Raw genomic sequence first — 24,693 nt, 5'->3', positions numbered from 1 at the left:
GTACTTTGTCATTCACATATGCAGTAATTTTGATGCTAGATTTGAAAACTTTATCATCTTTCTGGTTCCTCGTCCTTCTCATCTTCCCATCCTTTGTTTTTCAGAGAGGATGGCTTTGGAATTGCTACAACTTTTTTTCAGAATTAGGCTGCAGCCTACATAAACTGGGGAGACACATCTCCATTGCTTCATATCTATACAGATACTAATATATATGTTTTGAAAAAGGAGTTGTATTTTGGCCCAGTTCCTTCATCACCTTTGCAATGCTGTTCAGTGAGAAATTTTTGTTTTTCCTTTGCTCCCTGCAAACTGATCACATTGGCAGGAAATAATTTTGAATATCAAAACCCTATCTGTAAGAGTTTTTACCTGAAGAACCAAGAAAAAAATGACACAGTAAGATTTCTCGTGGGCACCTAAATTTTATTTCTGATAGAGCAAGCTCAGGGCAGGGTTGTCTCTATGAGCAAATGTTAAAAATGACAGTAAAGTTATGTATTAGCAGCCTTGTACTAGAATCACAGATGGCCTTAACTTATTCTTTATTTATGCACTGTAAGACATTATATAAGCAAAACTGTAATATCTCTTAAGAGCCAGTTCTTAAGATGTTTTCTTTTATTCAAGATGTGCTTTTCCCCAAAAATACTTACGTAAACAGCATAAACTAACTGTCTAAATGAAAAATGTCCTGGGGCACGGTATAGAGTAAAAAGAGAAACTCGACTTCAGGTGATCTCTGCAGAAACTTGCAAGAAATAACAGGAATTGTGAATTACACTTTTTTTTTTCCCAGTGTGTTCCTGTTGCTGAATGCACAGGCTAAATAATGTAAACAACCACAGTGATTTTAAGGAATTGATAGATATGCGTATGCAGTATGCATGTAAACTGAAACTAGGATGGAGACAGACTGATGAGCTGAGGCGCGCCTTTCCCAGTTCCTTGGGATTCTTCAGCACAATAAAATCTTTACAAATAACTGCAGATGCAGATTTAGCTGTCGTGAAAAAGCAGGTTGTAATCACCTTTACGCCTTTGTATGTCCTCTTGAGGATACACAGCATATAAATGATGAAATTATAGAGATCATCACCAGAAGATGAAGTTCCCCTGCACCAAGACCCGGGACTGTTAATGGAGGTGGCCGCAGGAGATCCCCACATTAATAAGCTCAGCTCGTGAAAGGCAAGCGTTGAAGCACCATCTATAAATCAACATCTCTCTCCCAAGCCTTGATTCCACTATCAGTCTTACTTCCTCGGCAAGGTAAATTATTTAGAGGGAGGTATTCCGCGTTGTTTCCAAACGCGGAGGACCGCCGGTGGGTTTTTCTCTTTCCTCCCTTTCCCGCGCACGCGAGAAGCCGTCGGCCAGCGCGGGCGGTCTGTCCCCGCGGGGCCGGGGCAGCTCCTCTCCCTCAGACGGGCGCAGCCGCCTCGCCTCCCCGGCTACTTCTCTAACTCTGCCGAAAGCTTCCCGCCTGACGGTTCAGCCTCCGCCGCCCTCCCTCTCCTCCCTCCCGCCTCGGTGCCACCTCCGCCCGCGGGGCTGAGGGGCAGCCCTGCCCGCCTTGCCCCGGCTCTGCGCCCCCTCAGCTCTCGCCTTACTGCCCGCGGTGGTGGTCGGTGCGAGGCGACTTGAGGCGCGGCGGCCGGTAACGCGCCTGCGCAGATCTCCCGGGCATGCTCATTATCAGTGAAGGAGCCGAAAAGGGGAAAAAAAAAAAAGAAAAAGGAGAAAAAAAAAAAAAACCCACCCTGAGAGCGAGCGGCGCCGCTGACACTACACCCGCCGGAGAGGAGTGGCAGCGGCAGCGGTGGGGCTACGCCGAGCCCGGCCCCGCTTCCCCTCGCGCCTTGGCTTCTCACAGCCTGATGCGCCGCCGCCGTTAGCTGCGGGTCGAGCCGCGGCAGCAGGAGCCGGCGCCGTCCCCTCAGCGGGGCGGAGGGGCCGGGGCGGGCTGCGGGGGAGCTGCGAGGCGCCAGCAGCGGCAATGTGGATTTATATTCGCCCGCGCCGCAGCCGCCGGGGAGCGGGGCGCGGACACCGCACCTAGAGGCGATGGGAGAAGCCGTCGGCGGGGCTGAGCCGGGGCGCTGCTGAAAGTTCAGCCGGTGGCCGCGCTCGGTAAGTTTGCTGGGGAGGCGGGAGCGGCGCCGCGGGCGCCCGAACTTCGCCTCTCGCGGGGGGCGGCGGCGGGCGACGGCCGTTCCGGGGCGGCGAGGGGGGTGCCCGGCCCCGCCGGGGGTGCCGTGCCCGGCCGGAGCGGGAGCCGCCGGGCGCTCTCGGAGGGTTTTTTGTGGATGCCACTGGGTGTGGACGTGCGTCTACATGTGTGCTGCGAGGCGGCGGAGCCTTGCGGGCGGACGGTGCCGGCAGACGCGCGGCTCCCAGGCGGCGCGTGCCGGTGTGCGGGCACCTCGCGCCGCGCGGGCTGGCTGTGCCGCTGCGGGAGCCCGCTGCGCGTGAGGGGAGCTCGCGCCGTCGCCCAGCAGAGATGCGGTGTACGTAGCTGTGCACAGGGCTGAGGCACCAACTCTCCTCGCGCCTATAGGGGGTCTCCTTCGCCCGCCGTTGCGGCGCGCCCGAGCGAGCGAGCGAGCGGACGGGGTGGGTTGGCGCGGCGCGGGGCTCTGCCCGCCCGGCCGGGGTGCTCTCGCCCCGAGCGGCAGCCGCTCTCCGTCCCCGGCTGCCGCCGCTGAGGCGAAGCGGGGCGGCGGCGGTTCGCGTGAGCGGCTCTCCGCGGGGTGCGGCGGCGGGGAAAGGCGGGGCGCGCTGCCGGGGGCCGCCGCCCGCCCCCGCGGGGCGCCCCGGCGCGGCGCTTGGCTCCGGCTCCGCGCTGGCGTTGCGGGAGCGCCCGGGCCGCTCAGGTGAAAACCCGCATCCCCCGGGCGCGCAGGGGGTGAGATGGCTCTGTCGGGGCAGCGGCACCGCGCTCTCTCCCCGCTGGTGGATGGGGGCTGCCTCATTTCTGACTGATTCTCAGACATGATCTGTTAAACGTATATTTAGCGTATTCTCCTCCTACCGTCTGTGGGATCTGGTAATCTCTAGTATTAGGCAAGGCGTATATATAGTCGTTACACTGCTCTGCTTCTGACGCTTTCAACTGGTTTTTTCCCTAAATACGCTACAGCTATAGCTCGTGACTGAGGCTTTAGGCTTGGCTGATGAAGGCTTAGGCTGGCTATTGACATGATTGTGGTACGTGGAGAGGTCCCTGCTGCTTGAGCGTTACTGTGTTACATGTCAACAGGTTTACCTTAGCAGATCTGGGATTTACATGTTCTAATTCTCAAATCAAAGGCAAGAACTTCTCCCACCTCCCCTCCATTCTTTGGTTTAAATATACATTACCTTTTCAGACTGTAAAATAACTGTCTTAGTGATAGTCTTTCATTGATTGTGTTCATAATATCCAAAGGTTGTAGATACTCATCTTGATTGTGCAGATGCTTCTCTGATAATGAAGGAGTCGGATACACTATACTATGGGAATAAATACCAGCTGTCCGTGTGGTGGGGCAAGCATCTCAAACATCTACTATATCTCCAAATGTTTTTGCAGAAACAAAACCCCACCGTTCCTAGTGCCTGTATTTTAGCTGTTAATTGTGAAGCTTAACGTAGAGCAATTTGATATTTGAAGTATGGAATTCCTGGTGTTGTAGAGAACACTTTGTGAATCACAAATAGCAAGATACACTGTAGTAGGGAAAGAGCTGTCCATCAGAAGGTGAGACCCAGCCCAATAGTTTTCCTTCTTTCCTGTCTATAGTTTCTTTTCGAAGCTTATTTTATGCGTGACTTATAATGCTATGCGCTAATTTCAAAATACTTCTCCTCAGATGAAATATAGGGTTGTTAATAAACTAATTGCTGTTTTCCCTATAGATAGCATATATCGATAATATAAAATCATCAGAAGTTAATGTATTTTTTAATGCAACTGTGTGTTTTGGGGGTTTTGGCTTGTTTCAAGAACTCAAATCCTTTAACAGCTTGGGGATTTAGGAACCTTTGTGGGTGTTGCCTTTTTTTGGTTATATCACAGTTTTGTTTCAAGGAATGATTAGAAGTGTTCTAAATAACATGTTCCCAGTAGGTTTTGTTCTATGAATGTCTGATCTTTAAAAAAAAACCAAGAAAATTACATTTCAAATGCTTAAATAAAAATCTCTTCTTTTAAAGAGAAAAATGCCTTCCATTTGCCAAATTTTAAATATTTCAATGACATAGAAATCAAAAAATAGAAAATTCTTATTAAGAGCAACTCTTAAGAATGTGGGAATGCAAATTACTACTCTTAACATCTCAAGTAGTCAGATGTGGAAGTAAATGAACATATTGTATTGATGGCTTATGTATAAAAAAGCCATTGAAATGTATTCAGAGTTTTATAAAAGCAGTGTCGTGTGAGAAAAGATGTAGCAAGGGAAATCTATTATTACGCATTTGATGTGGCATCTTAATTTAAAATGCTAGTTTTTAAAACTGAAGAAACGACATGGTTGCTCACACATGTGCCCATAGTCACGTGTGTATGGAGATACGCAACATTTTTGCTCTGCAGTAATGGCTTAGGAACAGGTAAGTGTATACTTTCTTCTTTTCATTGAGGTAGGAAATTCTGAGGATTGGCACTGATGTTAATTGGGGCAGGCAGGACATTATTTCAATGTGATTCATGAGGTCTAAATGGTATGAATTTAATTTTTAAATGATCTTAATCTGAAAAATGTAAGAAGAATAATGCTGTTTAATTTATCATTATCTCAGGGCTTTGCTTATGGAAAAACAGTCCTCTGCATTTGGTTATGCATATTTTTTTGTTCCCATTTTACAGACTGGTAGAACGGTGTGCCCTTTCTTTACTTCAGTCACGATGACTGGCAATATCTCACAATGGCTGTAGTGGGACTAGAGTTTAAAGCGTTTTAGAGACCAAATATTAAATTGGTGATGGCGCTATGTCTGAAATTCAGGAGTTTCTGATTTCTTGTCTGCTGCTTGCTCATCTAGATTTGTCTGTTGATTACGTTTCACAGTTTCAGCACAACTGAGTTAATGTTCAACACCGTATAACTGTAAAAAGCGTGGAGTCAAAGAGAGTTCATTTGCACTGGCTACATCTCACTAACACGTAACATTCTACCTAGGTGTTACTGTGTAGTCAGTCCTGTGACAATATATTTAGGGCCAAATAAAGCTGAAAACATGCAATGGTCTTGGTGTTTTTCTCTCTCTTAAACAGAGCTTCAGAGGTCTTAAGAACAGGATATGTTATGACTAGCCTTTATGACTTATAGAAATAGATACATATACATTAAAAACATGAACGTAAGTAGGTTTTTCTAATGAGAACCTGTCTTTTCTAAAATGTCTTTCAGTAAAATATTGAGGATACCCAAAAACTCAACTCTGCAAAAACTTACTAAATATCTAGTGGGCTAAGCTATACTGAGAAAACAAGTCAGTTTCTTTCCTACTGTATTTACTGTTTTAAAAGAATATTTCTGAAAGCTGATTAAAAGATACTTAAGCTACTTCTTTGGGATTTTTAATACTGTTTCTCTACTACAAATTTGAACTTCAGTATCTTGAGTGTATTATTGAAAATAAGTATGCCTTCTTTGTTTTCACTCTGTTGCACTGAACTGTTTTATTTGAATTTCTCTATTTAAAAGAACAAAAATAATATATATTTGATATTGATCTCCTTGGCTGAAGCCACCGTGTGAGGCTATTGTATTGTTTTCTACTTTTGAGTACAGAATTCTCATTTCTGAGTTTTAGAAAACAAGAAGCGCAAGATTGGAGGGAAAAGATTGCTTTTAGTTAAATGTGTTGTCTATAAGTATATTGAAATTAAAATGACTGTATTGAATTGGGCTTAGCACTGGCTTGTTGCTTTGGAAGCCTTCACTCAGCAGTGCTTATTTTCTGTAGCCTTAATGAGCAATTACTGCACTCTTCCAGTTCAGAGCCTCTTTTAAGTAGACAGTACTGCTTGTTCCAAATTATAGATGTATTTTTCTGGTTTGCCTGTAGGCTGCTGGCATTTTTGGTGTTTTGGTTTGTTTGTTTTCCTGAATGTAGACAGATGTTTGCTAAGGGTTGTGAGGACTCCGTAAACTTTTTTTTTAAGACAAGGCATTTGGGGTTTTAGGTATAGAGTTCTGCTTTTATACAGTGTGTGTGTCTTACCTGTACATCTCCTTCTGTCTATATGGACTTCAATCTTAAATAACTGACAACATTTTGATATATTTTAAAGAATTCATTTTTTCATTATTGAGATGTTGGGTTTTAGATCTGAAAAGGGTTGTAAGCAAATAGTCCCTTCTGAAACTCTTTCAGGACTGTAGGTAGATTTGGAATGCTATTTTGGATGACATTTTCATGCAGTTGCTCTTGCATCATTTTCTACTCTAAAGGGATAATTGGTTTATGCATAATTTTATTCATATGAATGTTCACAGACTGCTACATGATGTTGGGGCTGCAGAGGAGTGTGTTTTGTAGCAATTCAACTTTTAAAGAAACCTACTAAAAGGGAGGTCTCTTGGGACTTAAGTGGTCAGTAATGAAATACTGTGTGTGCGTGTCGTGTATTTGCCTCATCTACCAAAGAGTTTTGTGTTGGGTCATATTAACTACAGAAACGTAATGAGAACAGAGTAATTTAGGGGTAAAGATTCTTAGATGGCATATATGAGCGTGACTGCATTGACTTTGCTTTGAGTAGTGTATCAATAACTTGACCACTCCTTTAAGGATATTAAATAATACCCTTATTTAAATAATACCATTACTTTAGTTTTTCTTCTGATAAATCAGGGTGTTAGTTATCATAAACTGAAGGTTTTGTTTATCTAATAGAAGAACTTCAAGAAGTGGAACTTTGCAAGTTCCACTCATTTCCATGGTAACGGGTGGTAGACTGTTGTGCTTGACAGAGAATCCAAACCTGGGATATGGTTGACTGTCTTCCCCTCTGTTTCCTCTTACCAGTGCTCTGATCCTATGAAAACTGGTTCCAAAAGGTGGTAGCAGCCAACAGTGGAGCGGCTTTCACGTACTGGTTGGAGGAGTGAGACTTTCTTGCTCCATTTTTGTGGAGTAAGAAAGATTCATGGAGGTTGTGTTGCTTATCTGAAACAACACAGATACCTTTTTTTAGAAGCAAACAAGTAAACTACTTCTCTCATAACACGTTTTTGTTCCAGAAGACGCTTTCTTTTTCAGCTACTCTGATGTGTGATACGATTTTTTCTGGTTTAGCTGTGTGGCCCACTATGTTTCTGAGTTCATTTCTTACACAAGACATTAGCCAACTACTGGACCAGGGAGGTGTCACTAGGAGAGAAATTAATGCAGAAGAAGCATTGCTTGTTGCGGCCTTCCTGATGGTCTGGATAAAAGCCTTCCTGCTTGTTCCTATAAGCCATCCTCAGCAGGAATATCTATGACTCCTCATATACAAGTTTCCTCTTTCAAATGGTGTCTTCCACACGTGTACCACTAACCACAGAGCTTTTCCCACCTCTGAAGACCATACTGCTTTCCTATAGACAGGTACTTCTGGTGCCCCTTTATCACCAAATTATTTCTTGCTCCGAACGACTGCTGTGTTTTTCTGACTTCGTTCTCTGCCCCGTTCATCAGTTTTTCCTGTTCCTTTTCAGATTCCTCTTACTCCAGCTTTTGCACAGCTCTTAGCCCTTCCTGTTCACAACATTTGAGAACCATGCTTACAGGTCTCGTTCTTTCATAACCACTTGATGTGCTTTATAAACAACTAAATATCCCTCACCTTCTATACGTCCAGGATGTAGATGCTCCTCCGAGCTGACTTTCATTTCTTTTCCTTTTCCTCAGTTTCTTCCCCCGCTCTTTCCTCAGAGCTCCCAATTAATCCAAAATTTTGTCTGCTTTTCTGCAGAGCTGTGTACCATCATGTCAAGCCCTTCTGTTTTGTGAAGTCCAGTGAATTGAAATCCACGCGGTTCTGCTTTCAGCTGCTTTTTCACAACTTTGATCTTACCCATCACCAGCCTCCCCTTATAGTCTCTCCCAGAGGTAAGCCTTTCTTTACCATCTCTTTCCTCCATGTTTTTATCCAGATCTGAATATGGGAAGGAAATAGCACCCTTACTGCATTTTTTTACTGGAGAAGTGCCGCATACCAGGTTCTCTAACATTAGGTCAGTGTTGAATTGAGAACTCTATGGTTTTGCGAGCTTTAGTTTTTATTTCCCTTTCCCTCTTCTTTTTATTAGCACTTTGGCTCCTACAAGCAAATTCTATCCCACCCCTTTAAAATACAAATCATTCTCTTTGATGTAGACCCTATGCTGCGCCCTCAACTAGTAAAATAGCATTTAAATGCATATCTTAATATATTTTTGTTGTTTAAGTTTGTATTATTATCTGCTTTTAAGCAACAAAGATCTGGTTGTAGGCATAGTGACTGGTATTGTTTCTTCTTCTTTCTTCTTCTCCTTGTAATACAGGTAGGCAGTTAGTTACAAAAGAAAACCGCTATAGTCAGAGTTTGCACCTGGATCTTTTGTAGCCTAGGACAAGATGGATTTTACAGCGTGTAGGCTAGCTACTTTTATCAGCAAAGACGTCCTGTTTTTTTGTACAAAATAGAACTTTGGTCATTGATGTTTTTAGGTTAATACATGGGAACTGCCTTGGATACAGCATATCTGCAAAACTTATTCTGTGTATTGTTGTAAAAGATGCCTCTTGCATTTGTCCAGATGATTTGGTGTCCGCAAATGGCGGTGTTCCTTATCTGCGCAATGCTTTTTCATGCATGTTTGCTAGAACATGAGAGCTAACCTCTATTACAATGTAATTATAGCATTATAACGTTTGGAGGTTTATAAACCCATTAGCTGTACTGTGGATTTCCATAAATTCCATACATTTCAATAAATCAGAGTCACCATGGAGTAAATGTCTTTAAAGAGTACAAGAGTGAATCTTAGTAGCAAGCAACTATTTTGGTTACTAAAAAATCAGAAGATGCAGCATGTGAAGATGAGCGTAGGAGCTTTACCTTTACCACTGTCTGTTGTTTGAACCTTGCAGTACTGTTTTGAGAATTAATGTTTTGGTGATGCTTATTAAAGAAAGCATTAATTGAGAGGAAATGGGCTAATTCCTCATAGGTGTGAATAGGTGTATTTTCACCGATGTGGCCTATGCCACTATATGCCATATTTCCACCTACATGGTGGAAGTGGTTCAGCAGCGGATTTGATCCTGATTTGCTTGCCTAATTAACTGTTTGAGCAGGGAATGAGAGGGAAGGGATAAGATGTCTTTCATCTGAACTTTTGTAAATGTAGATGGATAGCCATCATTTCTATGACATACTGTGCAATTTTGTTGTGTAACTAAAGCAGATTCTTACCTCTGCAGACATTCTGGAGGCAAGAGTTAACATGAACATATTCAACTATAATTTAATTGTGCAACCTTTTAGTGTTTCATTAACACACTTTAAATAAAGTTATGTTGTCTTTAGAAATGTTAGGTTAAGTTGGCTGCTTAGATTAAGAGACTTTTAAGTCTATAAAGCACAATAATTTTACTTACGGTCAGCAGCTTTAGCAGTCACCATAAAATATACCAATTGTTTTAATTTCAACAGACCGAGTTGTCAGTTGATAAGTAGGCAATAGTAAGAAGAAATTGCATTTTAATGTTGCTCATATTCCGTTCATAATATTTTTGTAGTTGATTATGAGTTACAAAATTGAATTTTGGAATCACAAAGCATATATGAGCTGTATTGAACTGCTCTGAGCAATTCATACTAAGCTTTCTAGAGTAGCAGCTACAGACGATGAGAAATTGTTTTATATGTTGATGTTACCATTCCCAAATGCAAACCTATAATGTACATGAGAGATTACCATAAATTACTGTACTGCTATTTTGAGACTTCATTTAGATAATATATCAACAAGGTCAGTGCTATTAGCAATAGAGTTCTTTTGGGTTTTTTGCTTGGCAATTTGCTTTTTTCTATGGTAAGCATGGAAGCTTCAGGTTTTTTTTGGTTTTATGGGTTCTTTTATTAAAAATAAATGGTCGAAATGAAGTAAGACGTATCTTATGCACTTAACTCCAGATAAGAGAAATAACTGTTTAGTCCCTAGTAAAACTAGGGAAAGATGCCCTGTTTTTTCTTTTTTGTTTGTTTGTTTTTGTTTTGTATGCTTTGTTACTGATGTCTTCTCTATAGAATGCAAATGTGGTCCATCTTTAAAGACATTACGGTGAGAGACAGGTAGATTTGACATCCTATGTCCAATGCCGTCTCTTTATCTTAGAATTGGGAACAGAACCAAAACCAGGAATGACTTGAAGTTTATTTCATGAGCAAATTAAGAAGAAATCGGGACTGAGGTATACTACATTAGGTGATGTAAAATGAAAAATTCTAAAGCATTTTTTTTAAATTTCTCTTAGCCAGTTTCTAAAGAAGAAACATTGTTTTGACATGAACAAAGAATGAAACAAGTTGCCAAATTCTGTCAAAATATACAGGTTTATCAGTGCCAAACAGCATTATTTAGTGATGAAACTATTCAGCTAAAGATTGCCCAGCTCAGACTCCCAGTCCTATTTTGTGATAGCATACAATACAGCTTTAAAATTAATCTCCTAGGTATTAATATATGTGTTTTATTCTTAGTACAAAATGTATTTACTGCCTTTATATGTATGTACCTGAGCTGTTACCACATCTAATGTGTGGTAACCCGTGTGTGGTAATTTAATGGAACTGTAGCAAGCTATAGCTTGTAAATCAGCATCACAACAATTATCTTCAAGTAAACATTTCTAAGCTTCTTGGGACCTAACTAACTGAAGCCAATCATAGAAGACTTAAGAAGTGGATATTTTATAATCCTAAAAATATTTTAAAACGACTTAGTTATTGCTGTGAAATTGTTGATCATTATAGTAAAAAAAAAAAAAAAAGACCAAACAAAAAAAGAAAGAAAAAGCCAGTGCTTCTGTATGTGGTACCATTTATTTTTGCTGTGCAACTGAATCATTGAGGGTGAATTTTGTTTCATTTTTTTTTAAGTCTACTTTTTTATTTTGAAATATTGCCCTTGAAATAATGAACAAGTGAAAACAGTTTGTTTTCATGAGACCAAACAGACTTTAATATAGTTTTGCTTTCTCTCTAAAGGCCCAGCCCTGATCCCACTGGTTTGAGTTACAGGATTTTCTGCCTTTGAAATTAGTGAAAATAGGATAAAGCCAGACTGTAAAGTTTTGCCAGTTTAGCAAAGATTGGTGTAAGCAATTTTACGTACAGTAGTCACTTTTTTTAGCTTCTTTACTGTTTCAAAGTGGTAAATGCATGAAGTACTGTGATAATTTTGCAGCTTTGTGTGGGTTAAGAAAAGGAGATGCAGTGAAGAAATTTTTGGTTTTTATTATGTAAGGTTATGTGGAATCCTAGGTGGACACGTATTAAAGTGATGCTATTGTTCCCTTACAGAGGTTGATTTAGTCTTACAGTATATTGATATGGAAAAGTTATAGCAGGTTATCCAGTCTGTCATTCATTACCAGCGCTACGTTTATGTGAATATGATGCTAGTTTGTAATTGTCATGACTAAATGGAGATCGCTCTAGAGAGCAAAACGCTCTGATTTTAGCTTCAGTCTAGGTAGTATGCAAATCCATGAATCCGTGGTGACAGGCTGATCAACCAGCTACCGGCATATCAACCTTTCTGATAATTCTGCCAGACCAGCACTATGTTGAGTGCTTTTACAACTCCACAGTTTTTCAGTGATGCTCACCAAGAGCTCCGTTTTCATTTTACTAGGTAGATACTTATTTTGAAAGGTTGAGCATCTTACTGAAGCACTGATAAGTGGCATATTCGAAGTTTATTAAAATCAGTTAGAGGTAGACTTGTCCCCCCCCTTCCCCAACTTACCACCTTACTTTTTATCATTTCTTGGCCAAGGGTACAGCCTAGTAATATTTGGCTAAGCTTTTACATATGCATGGAATTATTCCCTAGTACAGTTGTTGTGGGTTTTAGTAACTATGATGGAATTGTCAGTGGTGTCTGCCTTCTTCAAAATGAATATCCAACGTGTTGCATCTTAACTATTGTTCTGCTTTCCGCGAGTCAAACAATTAGCTGAGAAAGAGACATAAATGTGCAAAGTGTAAGTTGGCCTCCATGAATGAAATAAGAGGGATTGATGTTAAATGGTAGTTCCACTGGAAGGAAAGTAAGATTTTGATGCTGCTTAAGTAAAAAGGAGATACTGGTTATATTCTTATCTTGGCACTTTGGCTAAGTCTCTTCTTGAGAATTTCCTATTGCATTTCATGGTGAGGAGAGTATGCTCAAATGAACTGATTTCAATCCTCATTCAGCTTTGCCTATGGTTGCAACTACATAAATATTAATTCCTTAAAAATCTTTACTGGTAGACTTAAAAATCAGTTCATGTGGATGAAGCTAATGTCTGCCATCGCTATCTAACTTTAGAAAAGCTGTATCTGTTTTTATTTGTTGATGTTTAAGTGGTTTCTGTTTGTTTAAAGGTATTTGCTGGAAAGCCCTCATCCATCTTAAAATTTGGTATAATATAACGTGGAAAACTTTGTGTATAAATTATAGCTGCAGTTAGCATTATGTAACACAGTAATGTCACTAGTATTTATACTTGACAGGAGATGTAATTTAGATGCTTCTCTGCTTTTTTGAATAGCTTGTAGGTGTTACCTGTTCAGTTAATTCCCTATATTAAATGTCACTGGTTTTACCTTAATGTAATAAATTTAAAAACCTGTTTGAGCAGCAAAAAAAGCACCAGAAATGTAACTTTAGTGGAAATTGAAATATTAATATCAGTGATACAGGGTTAATTAAATGTCAGGAAAAAACACCATCCAGAGGATGAAAATGCTAACTCCTTTATTTGTAACTTCTATGTTGAGAGTAATTTCAAGGTGTTTTAAAAGCTGAACTGAGTCCTAAAATGTTGGGGAAAATGCATCCTAAAAATGCAGTTTGTAACTTAACTGCTCTTGTTACATTTGAACAGAAAATCTAAAGCACTTTATTGAATAATAATGAAATGAGGCATAGAAATTAATCTCCATAAAAAGTCCTTAAGGGAAAAAAAGACAGATGACTTTGTGAAGAGCATTCTGGTGTGCAAGGAGACAAGACATTTCTCATCTTCCTGTTGCTGAGTAGTCTTTATTTACTTACATGGAGTAAGCTTTGATACTCTCTTCCTTATTTTCTTGAGCCAAGGATGTTTGAATATGCCTGCCCTTTTCCACAGAATGGGCACATTAGTTGAGTGCTGTTGTTTCCAGTCTAGCTGGATTCTGATTTTGTGTCAGTATGTACCTGGTATTTTCAAAGTTTCTCTGTTAAAGCTCCATTTAGACTGAAAAAGAGGAAAGTATTTTCCTTCCATGCTGCCAGAAACAGTTCACTTATCGATAGCACTAAAGCTTTGTCTGTTCGGTGGCTTGATCTTGAAGCTTCTATATTGAACTGAACTTGTTTCCATTTTCTCTTGAACTGAAGGAAAGTCAGAAATGAATGTGATGGTTAGATTCATCAGCTGGGAATGAGGATGGGATTTATTTTGGAGAACTGAGATGTAGAAGACTTAGGTATCCTCTGTTCTGAATATGGAACTTATTTGCACATTGAATTTCTTGAGTTTGATTGAATGGAGCAGCTTCTGGAGTCCCATTATGTATTAGCCATGTAACCCTTTGTGCTTTCAGACTTATAACTGTATCTAGAAATGCCAGATGTATGGAAATTGAGTGATACTGGTAGTCATCTTGTATATATATGCACATGCTGTTACACTAGACTTAGACCATATGCTCAAATTAATAAAAATAGTCAAGGTCCAAGAAGTTAAATAAAAAGTGATTTTATATCCTAATTCTCAGAAGATGAATACTAGAACGTAGATGTCTATGTTGCTGATTTAAAAATTTGTCTTAAGTTTTCAGTGTCCAGAACTTTTCACAGACATACAATTGTATTGTGTTTTATCATTACTTCTTAGTACCGTGCCATAAATCATCAAGCCAATACAAATAGGGCCCTTGAAGCGTTAGTCATTCCAGTCCTGTTCTTAATGAGTAACCGTTGACATTTCAGTAAACATCATCATGTTGGATGCTAAATGTACTGTCTCTATTGTTATCAGATGGAGACAAGTTAAGTTCTCATGTTTAAAAGAAATTACTCAAGGTCAAATACAGGAACGATACAAGAGAAATGTGTATTGCCGGCTTCTCCTCCAAATGTGCTTTTGTTTGTAGATAAGTAAAGGACATTAATTCTTTCTAGTGTGGACCTATTCTTAAAAAAACAAACGAACAAAAGCCGTGAGCAAGTGTTCGCAAGCTTTTATTTCATCATAACAATTGCTGTCAATGTGCAAGGTATTTACAGGATGAGCTAATATCTGAGGATAATGACTAAGAATTCAGCTGTGTCAGTCAGCCAGAGATGTCTAGCACCTTTATTAGAGTTTAAAAATTTTGAACCGTTTCTGCATAACTAGTGTGGCATTAATACGTTACAGTGACAAAGTGATAGTGTTACGAAGTATAAACAATTCTAGTATGATGTGATGGTGGACTTCACACCAGAACATGAGAAGCAGCAGTAAATCAAAACCATGACTCCTCATATTTTAGTGATGTTTTTACCTTATTGATTGGAAATGCAGTGCAAATAAGAGTCACACATTTTAGGTTAGCAGATCTTTTTCTTTGCTCATCATCTTGCTGATCAATGGCCCAATTTAGAAATAATAAAATATGTCTCTGACATCTGTTTGAAATAGATTGCTTAAATAGTGTGTGTTCAGCTTTTTTGTTTTGCTTTGCCTATTTAACAGTGGGGATTACCGCACACCTAAGGGATAAGTGTAGAACTGTAGATTAAATCACAAATGCAATGTAAATGCATCAAAACATTCTGCAAGCATAAGCACCATATCAGTTAAAAATATTGCATTAAAAGAATATTAAGGATCTGGGTTGTACTCCTAAATAAAGCTATTGAGAGCCCAATCTTTTGTACGAAAGGGCATCGTTATGGTACCAGGGTACCCTTAGTAGTTGTCTTTCTTTCCAAATAAAACTGAATATTAAATTATCTAGATTTTTTTTTTTTAATTGTATTCAATGTCTGCACTTTTCTACATGTGAAAATGAAGACGATAGCTTTCTGGAGGAGTGTAAAATTAAGGCTGAATGCTTAGGACATATTATCTACCTCTAAAAATTAACGAAAACTGGCTACATCCTCAAAAGGAAAAACCTCAACCAAGTAGCACTCCTCTCTTGCATGTTACAATACAGCATGAAAAATCTGCTGTGGCCCTTTCTCCTAAGAGTTTGTAAGCTAGTTTAAAAAAACAAGGGAAATAACAGATGAGATTGAAGGAGTGAAAATCATGGAATGCAAGCAAAGAGAAAATGCTCTTAGAAGAGTGTTACTGTTTGGTGTCTGTCCGCAGAGACCGCTACCTATCTCTTTTAATGTGATAGTATGATACCAGAGAAAAGCTGAGGCTTCAAGACTTCAGGTTGTGCATCACTTAGGGAAGACCTGGGGAGAAAGGTAACGTGAGAAACAAATGGGAAGGGAAGGAAACCAGCTGCATTTATAGGCGTGTGCAAAATTGAATATGCTCAAGGTGATTTGAAAATGGTGCAGAAGGAAGAGGAGAGGTGAGGTGGAGCAGGAGAACGTAGCTGCGTGACTGGAGCAGTAGAAAAGGCAGGGGGGGGTTGCTGCAATGTTCCAGATAGGCTGCAGCAGGCAGATACCTGCTGCCTGTTTCCTGATGTCACTTGATAGAAAAGTGCTTTTGGCAGATCTGAACAATTCCAAATTTGCCTTGACTGATATAATCAAACACTGAACTTCTTGTTTAAATATTTGTAGTGACATGTACAAATAGCTCAGAGCTTCCACTACCTCTGAGCTTGCGTTAGATTACAGCATGGTCCTCTATAATTAACTTTTTGTATATTTTCTGTTTATGTGAAATCTCATGGGAAGATTCATGGCAACAGGGTCAGCAAAAACCTAAACTTGACAGCTTTTCTGGAACTAACGTTGAATTGTGATATCTATTGATAAATCAACTGTGAATCGCTCCAGCTTGAAGTTGTGCTTGTCTTTGTTCTCTTCTTTAGATGGTTTCACTTTGTCTTGCATTTTCCACTTGCATTTAGGTGTCACTAATTCTTGTAGTTTTTAAACAACTTTTTTGTTCTGAGAAATGCTAGGAAACTTGAGTACAAAAGGGAAACTGGAGGGGTTTGTTTTTTTCTTCTTCACTGGAACATCATTAGTGTATGTGTATATGTGTGTGCGTAAGTATTTTGTAAAAAAGCTCCTAAAAACTTCAGATCTGGGAGGTAGTTAGGAAAGTAATTCCAGTTTTCCACCAGAAAGGAAAGCAATTGCCTTGGGCTGAAAAGAAAGGGCACTGATGGCTCACCTGTGTGCTCTGTGGTTCAGGTTGTCTTCTGCAGAACGAGGCTTGAGATTTCCCGAGTCTCTTTGTTGTGTCCTGTTAGAGTGAAAACTATACAGGTATGTTGGACACCTTATCCATCCTAACCTGGACCACTGAGATTGCTGTGATTTCTAAGGGGAAACTGTGTTTTGGTGTGTGCAGGGTTTTTGTTTGTTTTAAATGGACTGTGAACCTGCTCCACAGATTTCATGTGAAGAGCATGAGAGAGCTGAAGGAGGACAGCAAATCTGTTACCAACTTTCTGCATTATTATTTGGAACATGAGTTCATGATTAAATGACAGTAGACCTCAGGAAAAAAGTGTATTAATGGGAAACTTATGAGTGACAAAGTTTGAAATAAATTAGAAGTGGAAACGAGGGATTTTTCAAATAGAGCCACACTCCAGTAAATCTGTTTATCTACTATAAACTGATACCCAGAAACAACTTACTCATTTCCTACACTGAGGATGAGTGAGATCAATTCAAGGCTATCATGCCCTGAATTTGCAGACAGCTTGTTGTAATTAAGAAATAAACCTCAAAGTTGTTCTCTCGATTTTTCTCTGATGCCTTGCCTGAGGGTCAGAAATGTGTTCTTGATGTCTGCTGTCTACAGGCACTAGAAGACTTCAGTAGCATTGTGCCTATTTACAGAAGTTGTTTCTTTGCATTTGTGCAAAATTCCCCTCCAAAGCTGATTTAGTGTTCCAGCACAAAAGGGCTGTGGGATTACAAGACTGTGAAAAGATGAGAAGATGACTATATGTACCATGAAGATGATTATGACCACAGGAAACTTGTATCAAAATTGCTTTAGGACGTAATTGTATACTATGGAAACTTTTAAAGGTTATTTCCTTAAACTATTAACAAAACTTGTCTTCTGTTACGGTTTCAGCTCCTAGGGACAAAAACTTAAGTATGGTATCTGCTTTGTCTGCAGAATAAAACAGGAGCTCTTCTCCTAATCGTTATCCTGGGAGCTGAACATCCTGTTACATTTGAGTAAAAATGCATGGTTCACTACTGCTGGGGAAGCAGAACTGTCTCTGCCATAGCGATTCAAACAGAGCTCTCTGTTAAATAGTACTTATTAAAAACTATGGCCATTGGAAGGAATTACTATTTTAGCCCTTTTAAATGTTTCAATGCTTTTCTTTACACTGGATGAGATTTGTATATTAAAAAAGAAGGGCAGGAAAGGACGCTGTTTCGGAAAGATTATGTTTCTGGGGAAGCATGCAGCTAAAATTGGACAGTAGATGAGCTGTATAGGCCTAAGGGACGATGATAACAGAATTAGTAGAAATAAAGATTTGTTGTTTCCTGCTTGCTGAAATAACTCATCCGTTTTGGGGAATATGTAGATGATACTCCCTGAAGTGCAATTTATTGTGTCCAATTTCTGAGCATTCCCAGATTATATCCAAATTCACTTTTACCCTTCTGGTAAACATAGTTAATGGGGGAAATAAAACAGCACTGTTTTCTCTGCCTCTGCTACTTGGTCTTAGAAGTCTGGGAGAGATGTTCCACTCGCTTCTGAAGATGCATTGCCCTCTCTCCAGCGTGCAGGACTGTTCTTCCCCCTCGGGTGCCTGTTTCTCCTCTCTTCTCCAGTTCTTCCCTCCCCTCACATGCCCACCAGTGCTGTTTGGGAAGATCCCTTAAGCCTCTTAAGTGGATAGCTAGCATTGGCAGAGTAAAATAGGTCTAAACAAAGAGTCATCGGGCAGATTTTTCTAGCAGAACAGGAACAGATTCTGAGGTTTCTGGATTGTAAAGCATCATCAAGTACCTGTTGCACGTTTGTATATAGGCAACTGTGCACTGCTTAGGTTTTTATCATTCTAGGTGTTCGAAGCAGTAAAGCTTACTTAAAGCTATACTCAGTCCATTATTTTTCTATTACATGGAATCTTTGTTTATAAACAGAGCAAAAGAAACATAAATGCTCTGTAGAAGTTTTAAGCTCTTGGGGCAACCTGTCAGCCTTTCCAAGGAGATTGTGGGTGGAGGGGGAATTATTTTTAGAACCAGAGATCTTCATTGCCAAGTAGGCATCCAGTTCTGCAGACTAAAAGACTAAAGATATCCCTTTTAATTCTTTCTCCCGACATTTCCTGAACAGCTTTGAACTCTTAGATGAAGTTCTTTGCTACAGGCAAACAGTTTCAGTTTTACATGAGTAAGGGGATAACATCAGGGTCAGATGTAGGATTTTCCATACCAGATTAAAAAAAATAGGTGATCTAGTCCAATGTAGTGCTTCTGGACTACAGTTATCTAACAGCGGTGACAGAAACTCATAAACAAGAACCATTTTGACTTAGATACTTTTCAGTTGACAGTAGAGATGGTGGCAGACCCAGGAGGGCTCAGTTTAGTATACAGGTCCTGTTGTTAATGTACCTCTGATCTGAACAAACATATATTTATAGAGTACAAATACATATATTTGGAGAATGTACCTCTAAATAAATGACCATTTCTTTAAATGTTAAATATAAGGATGGATATCATTAGCTAAAGAATGTAATTCTCCTAGAGATGAGTGCTTTTTAATGAATGGTATTCAAGATGACAATTGTCAATTTGAATTCTGGATACTGCATGGAATTTTATCTCACTGAAAAACTAATTAAAATCAGTTCATTCCTCCTTTGCTGTCATATAGACAAAAGAATTTCCAAGGACGTCAGATAACAATTGTTTCCATAGTAAAAGGTTCTAAGCTGTTTGTAGAATGAATAAAAGGAACTTAGCAACAAGTGGTTCTAAATATCAAAAAAAAAAAAAAAAGACTTGGAGTTTGGTTGCTGCACAACAATTTCACCTTTTCTTCAAGTTGCCTAATGGAACCGAAACCATAATTTGTAATGATAAGGTGACTGGCTGGGATTTAAAGCCCCTTTTCTGAACGAGTTTTGAGGGTAAGTCTTATCTGCGTAGTTCTTGAGGCAATGGACTTTCAGCCTTTTAGTCTTACGTGTAAGAATGTCGATATATTTTTCAGGCTTGGATAAGAGGAAAAAAAAAAGTATTTGTAGCCTTCAGCCACAGAGTAGTAACTCATCTGGGAGGTATACTAAGGAAACAGCTATTAATTTCTGCAGGCCTTAGTACCACATTTGTTTATTACGCGATGTGCAACATATTGCAACTCACAGTTCTCATATCTCTGTAAATTAAAAAAAAAAGGCACTGAATTAACTATCTTTAGAAATATGCAAGAGAACAACTGCTTTGTGCTTTGAGGGTCACTGACACAACTCCCATTATTTTTCTTCAGCACTTAATATTTTGCACGCTACGCAGAAAATACTTTCTGTGCTAAAACTTAAACTTATGGTACTGAATATCAACTTCTTCAGCAGAGGAAGCATCCAGCAGGAAGTGCTGATTGCATACCTGTGCCATCATCAACAGAATTTGCTGCTGTTTCCCAACATATTGACTGTTTATGAAATTATTCACGTAGTTAATTTTAAATGGATGAATTGCTAATTCCTTTGTTTTATGCACTGCTGGGATTTGCAGTTCTGAGGTTTGCCCAGCTACCTCTGCCTACTGTTTGCAAGAAATACTCCATTATTTGTGATTTGTCTCTTCTGGCACTACTGTTAGTATTTGCAAATCTTGTTGATGGGGTTCCTTTTTCATTGCTACTTATTAGAGAGCTGTGTTGCTTTATTAACAGTAATATTTTGCGTTTCCATCTGTGGCAACTTTTCTCTGATAAGCTCGATGTTCTTTATAAATGCTAATGAGTTATTGGAGTGCTCAGAATTTGAATTGGATGCCAGTCATATTGTTATGTGCAAGTTACTTATGAAGGGGCTAAGGCACCAAGAGGTTAATGGGAATTGGGCACCTATGGGCCTTAAAAATAAACTGTTTTTAAATGCCTTGTTTAAGAATTTCAGAGAAGTCTAGGAAAGGCTTCAAATATAACTCTCATCTTTTTAGTCACTGGCTAACTTTCCTATTAACAGAAAGGTTTCCCGGTGGAAGACCAGGGAGGTCTGTAAAAGTTCTTTCTTGTTCTTTCTTATATGTAAAAAGTTTTGTATTTCAGTATTCAAACAGCATATCCATAGGCACTGAATATACTGCTATTAAGTAGTGAAAATTAGTGATCATAAAGTGAAACTGTGTGTACTTTGATATACTTAACATGAGTAATATATCTGGCATTGGTACTGAATCGAGCGCAGTATTACTGTGAAATGATTGATATATTGCTTTTATAACAACACAACAGCTGAAGTGATTTTTCAGCATCATTTGGATGGAGACATAATATTCCACTTCAAAATAAATGTACCACCCAACAATGATAAATGTAATTTGTACTCTCTGTTTGATCATCTTGATATTATTTTTATGTATTGCTTGTGCTCTGAGCTCCATCATAAAAATGAACTTTTACTTGCTTTATACTTTGCCTTCTAATTTGGGCAAACTTTTGCGTTGAGTGTTGAACAGTACAGTTTGTTGGTTACTAGGTACAGTGTGTAAAAATAACTAATGCCAAATTATATTGGGTGCCTGACTTCTAATAGTCTATTTTGTGTTTTATTGATTTATAGTATCACTAAGAACCATTAGCTGTAAATCAGTAAACATTAAAAGAAATCTAGAGACTTTAGTTTTGGGCTCTGTAACTCTCTGAAATGTTACCCAAGGTATTTGCCTGGTATCCTTCTGAATTGAGGCACAGGCAAACTAGCACAAAAGGTACTTAGGACTAGCACAGATCATCAGAAGTCTGACATCAATTTCTTAATTCAATCTACAGTGACAGTTTTTAGTGACACCTTTGTTAACTCTTTCTGCAGACTCCAGAGAGACTAGTATAATTGTTGCTTTGAAAGTCAGCTCTTGGACTTGAGCTTGTGAGCAGAGAGCAACTTCATATTTAGGAAAAAAAGTCAAGGTTGTCAAGGCTAGGAGGCAGAGACCAACGGTGCTGCAGTTGTCCTGGCTAGCCTGGCAGGACGGAAGGCAACTACCATGGACAAGGTATTTCATAAGAGAGTGCGTACACTTCTCCATACCAAATAATTGAGGATTTAGGAATTATCATTTTCCCACAAGGTATATCTGTTTCCTATGACTTTCTTTTCCCCTACTGTCTTTGCTGTATAAATTATCGCGATTAGGTATTAGATATTTGGGTGACATGGAAGGAAAGAGTTTTTACTTTTCCTGCTCCGTCACCCAAACCTCATTTTTCTGATTCTTTCTGTAGAGATAATCTAGTCCGTAGTCCCATTCTGATCCTCTCTTTGCAACTCTAAAGGCTTAAATTTTAGCAGAACAGTGTTCTTCATATGGGCTTTCATTCCTGTTTGCTGATTTTAGTGGAAAAGGAATGTAACGTAACAGACTTATTTTAAGCTGAAAAGAAAATAAAGCTTTATGTATGTCTTTAAATGTAAGTATTACTTTTTCCTAAAGTGGAGAAAGGATTCATTTACACAAGGCTAAATGTGGTTTAGAAGAGGAGAGGGAATTTACTTATTAAACTTTTGTTACCACTTGCAGGTTAGAACTGAAATGTATGAACACAAATGCAAAGCGGTTGTCATCTTCTATGCTGAAATTTCTAAATTTGTTAAAAAATGTTACTAAAGAAGTAAATATTTGGTTCTGTTTTCTGGCAGACTTTGGGGGAAGACACTGGCTGACTTCTAATTAGCAAAAGCCCTCCTACAGAACTGTAAAAGGTATTCTCAGTCTTTATCAGCTTATCATTAAGCAAGTGACAATGGCCCACGTTCTCATTAGTCTTCTGTTTGCTTATAAGCATCTCTCAGCTCATATTCCTTTCCATTTTGTTAAGCAATAATACCCTTTTTCTACAAGGAGATTACTAGCACTTTTTTCACACTTGGTGTTTGTTTCCTTTTTTGTTTTATAAATTCAGTTAAAGACAAGATCAGCTTTGTAGTGAGCCTCCCTTTTTTTTCACGTACACTGTAAAAATTAAGAGGAGTTTTGTGCAGTGTTTCATGGATGGAAGTATTAGGATTTATACAGTGATTCCTGTTTTCTTTGTGCACATATATTAGATGTGTGGCTGCTAAGATTTTTACTTACTATTTGGTCTACTACTACTTACTATAGCTGTAGTAGACCTCAATGACAATTATAGTTTTAATTTTAGTCGTGGAGTCAGGGAAAATATTTGGGTACTTTGATGAAAAGCAAATTCTCCAAAATGTATCTTCCTTAGATATTGCAAGCAGCTGCTTTTGTTCTATCCCTATTTTCAGGAGTTTTTGCTTTTGTGGCTCTGGATTACCAGTGAATTACCACTGGATTACCGTAAGAACTGGAAAGAGTTCTTACGCATGAATAAATACACACGCATGCTCATTCACATACATACCTGCACACACACAAATAGTGTGCAGGTATAGACGGGTCAGGTTGGACGGGGCTCTGAGCAACTTGATCTAGTTGAAGATGTCCCTGTTCCTTGCAGGGGGGTTGGACTAGATGACCTTTAAAGGTCCCTTCCAACCCAAACCATTCTATGATTTTTTTTTTTAACAGTTATCTGCATTTAACTATTTTATGTCAAAGCTGATGAAAAAACATGGTGGAACAAAATTAAAAAAAAAAAACCACAAAAACCACAAACCCTACTGCATAACTATCATAATCCCACAGTATGAATAAAATACCCTTAAATGCCTAAATGAAATCCCAATGCTGTTTCTTACCATTTGTGTAGAACTCTTGAGAAGGACTGGAAATCTGGCAGTAGTATTGTGACTGTTCCTTAGGTACACTTTCAGCTCTGTCTCAGAGCTCTGGTTAAGTGAAACACCTTAATATGCAAATTCAGTCTTGAATGGCTGAGTTAAGTTATATTGTATTTAATTTTATCTTTAAAATTTAGCTTATTGAAAAGTTGTAAATATGGTGCTGCATAAGACACTAATACTTTAGCAGTTTTAGATATTTACAATTGTTTGCTTTTTTAGAGGAAAATATTGTGACAGTTATGCTTAAACATGTTTTATGTGCTTAAAACTTTTTAAGGCAGAGTTAGAGGGGAAAAAAAAAAAAGAGATGCCCTAAAACAGCAGTTGGAAATTAGTTCAGAGGAAGCTGAGACAGCTCTTTGAAGCTGTAAAGGTGTAAATAAAATACTGCCCAAGCTCAGGGCTTTCTAGGTTTTCCTGTAATTCTTTGGGAGTTCCAAATTTAATAGTTTTATTTTTCTACGAGTAGACAGGCTCTGTATATGCAGACTTGTATACATGTGGTGCCTTCAAGCCTTTCAAGTGTTTGTGTATCAAATGAATTGTATTAAAATTACAATTTTAAGAGAACTCCAATTCACTTTCCACCCTTCATCCCCCAACTTTGTCATCTGACAAAACATGCGTCATTTAAATACTTTGTCCTTTGTCAATATTTGCAGCTGTCCTTAAAGTGACAAACTGAGAGTAATTGATGACCATTTGTCTCTGGTGAATTCCTCTTCCCTCTTTGGGGGGGAATGTCTCATTAATAGAAACAACAAAAAATGTGTTTTAATTGCCATAAAATGCTCAGTATTTCAGGAGTGTGTGCTAAAAGCTCTGTCTCTGGTTCCTCTCTGTTAGTTTTCAGCTTTTGTTTTAGTCTGTCTCTCGGTTTCTTTTTTCTAACTCTGTCTTGAAAAGCAGCACCCCAGCCCATGTTTACACAGAGAAGAGACTCATGAAACCTGTATTACCCCTTGGTAATTGGTATGAAGACCTGGTAATTGTTTCATTTTGTAGATAATCTTCCCACATAGAGAGTCTGAATTCTTTCTTCCGTTAAGCTTGAGAATCTGCTTTGTTCATTGAGTTTTTTGCATTGAAGTTTGTAATTTGACTTTGTATGGAAAGAGCAGTGGTAAGTCTTGAGTACTATCCAGAAAGTTGGAATGAAAGGAAAATCAATTCCAGAAGTCTCAGATTTTGAAGAAACAATTTTCTTCACCCTTTCAGTGAAAAACATAATCACACAGTGTTCATGTTACCATAAAATCCTAATATTCTAGCCTTCTCTTTTGTAATTCAATCATTAAAATTAAATCTGTATA

General features: G+C 39.0%; 1 protein-coding gene across 9 annotated transcripts in view; it reads left to right on the top strand.

The window, feature by feature from the left end:
• TENM1 (teneurin transmembrane protein 1) overlaps positions 1 to 24,693 on the top strand; it is a 940,180-nt gene that overhangs the window by 590,759 nt on the left and 324,728 nt on the right. Inside the window, exons 1-2 of one of the 9 annotated variants that reach the window (XM_076347342.1) lie at positions 2,090 to 2,133; positions 7,952 to 8,088. The exons of 7 other annotated variants lie outside the window; for them this stretch is intronic. The gene's annotated coding sequence lies outside the window, so the exon portion shown is untranslated. Of the gene's footprint in view, positions 1 to 2,015; positions 2,134 to 7,951; positions 8,089 to 24,693 lie in introns of those variants that run through there. One more of the 9 variants, XM_076347343.1, reaches the window with a different exon arrangement.

The sequence above is a fragment of the Aptenodytes patagonicus genome, chromosome 9 (genome assembly GCF_965638725.1).
Source record: "Aptenodytes patagonicus chromosome 9, bAptPat1.pri.cur, whole genome shotgun sequence".
Taxonomy (NCBI): domain Eukaryota; kingdom Metazoa; phylum Chordata; class Aves; order Sphenisciformes; family Spheniscidae; genus Aptenodytes; species Aptenodytes patagonicus.
This window is presented reverse-complemented; position numbering and strand designations above follow the sequence as displayed.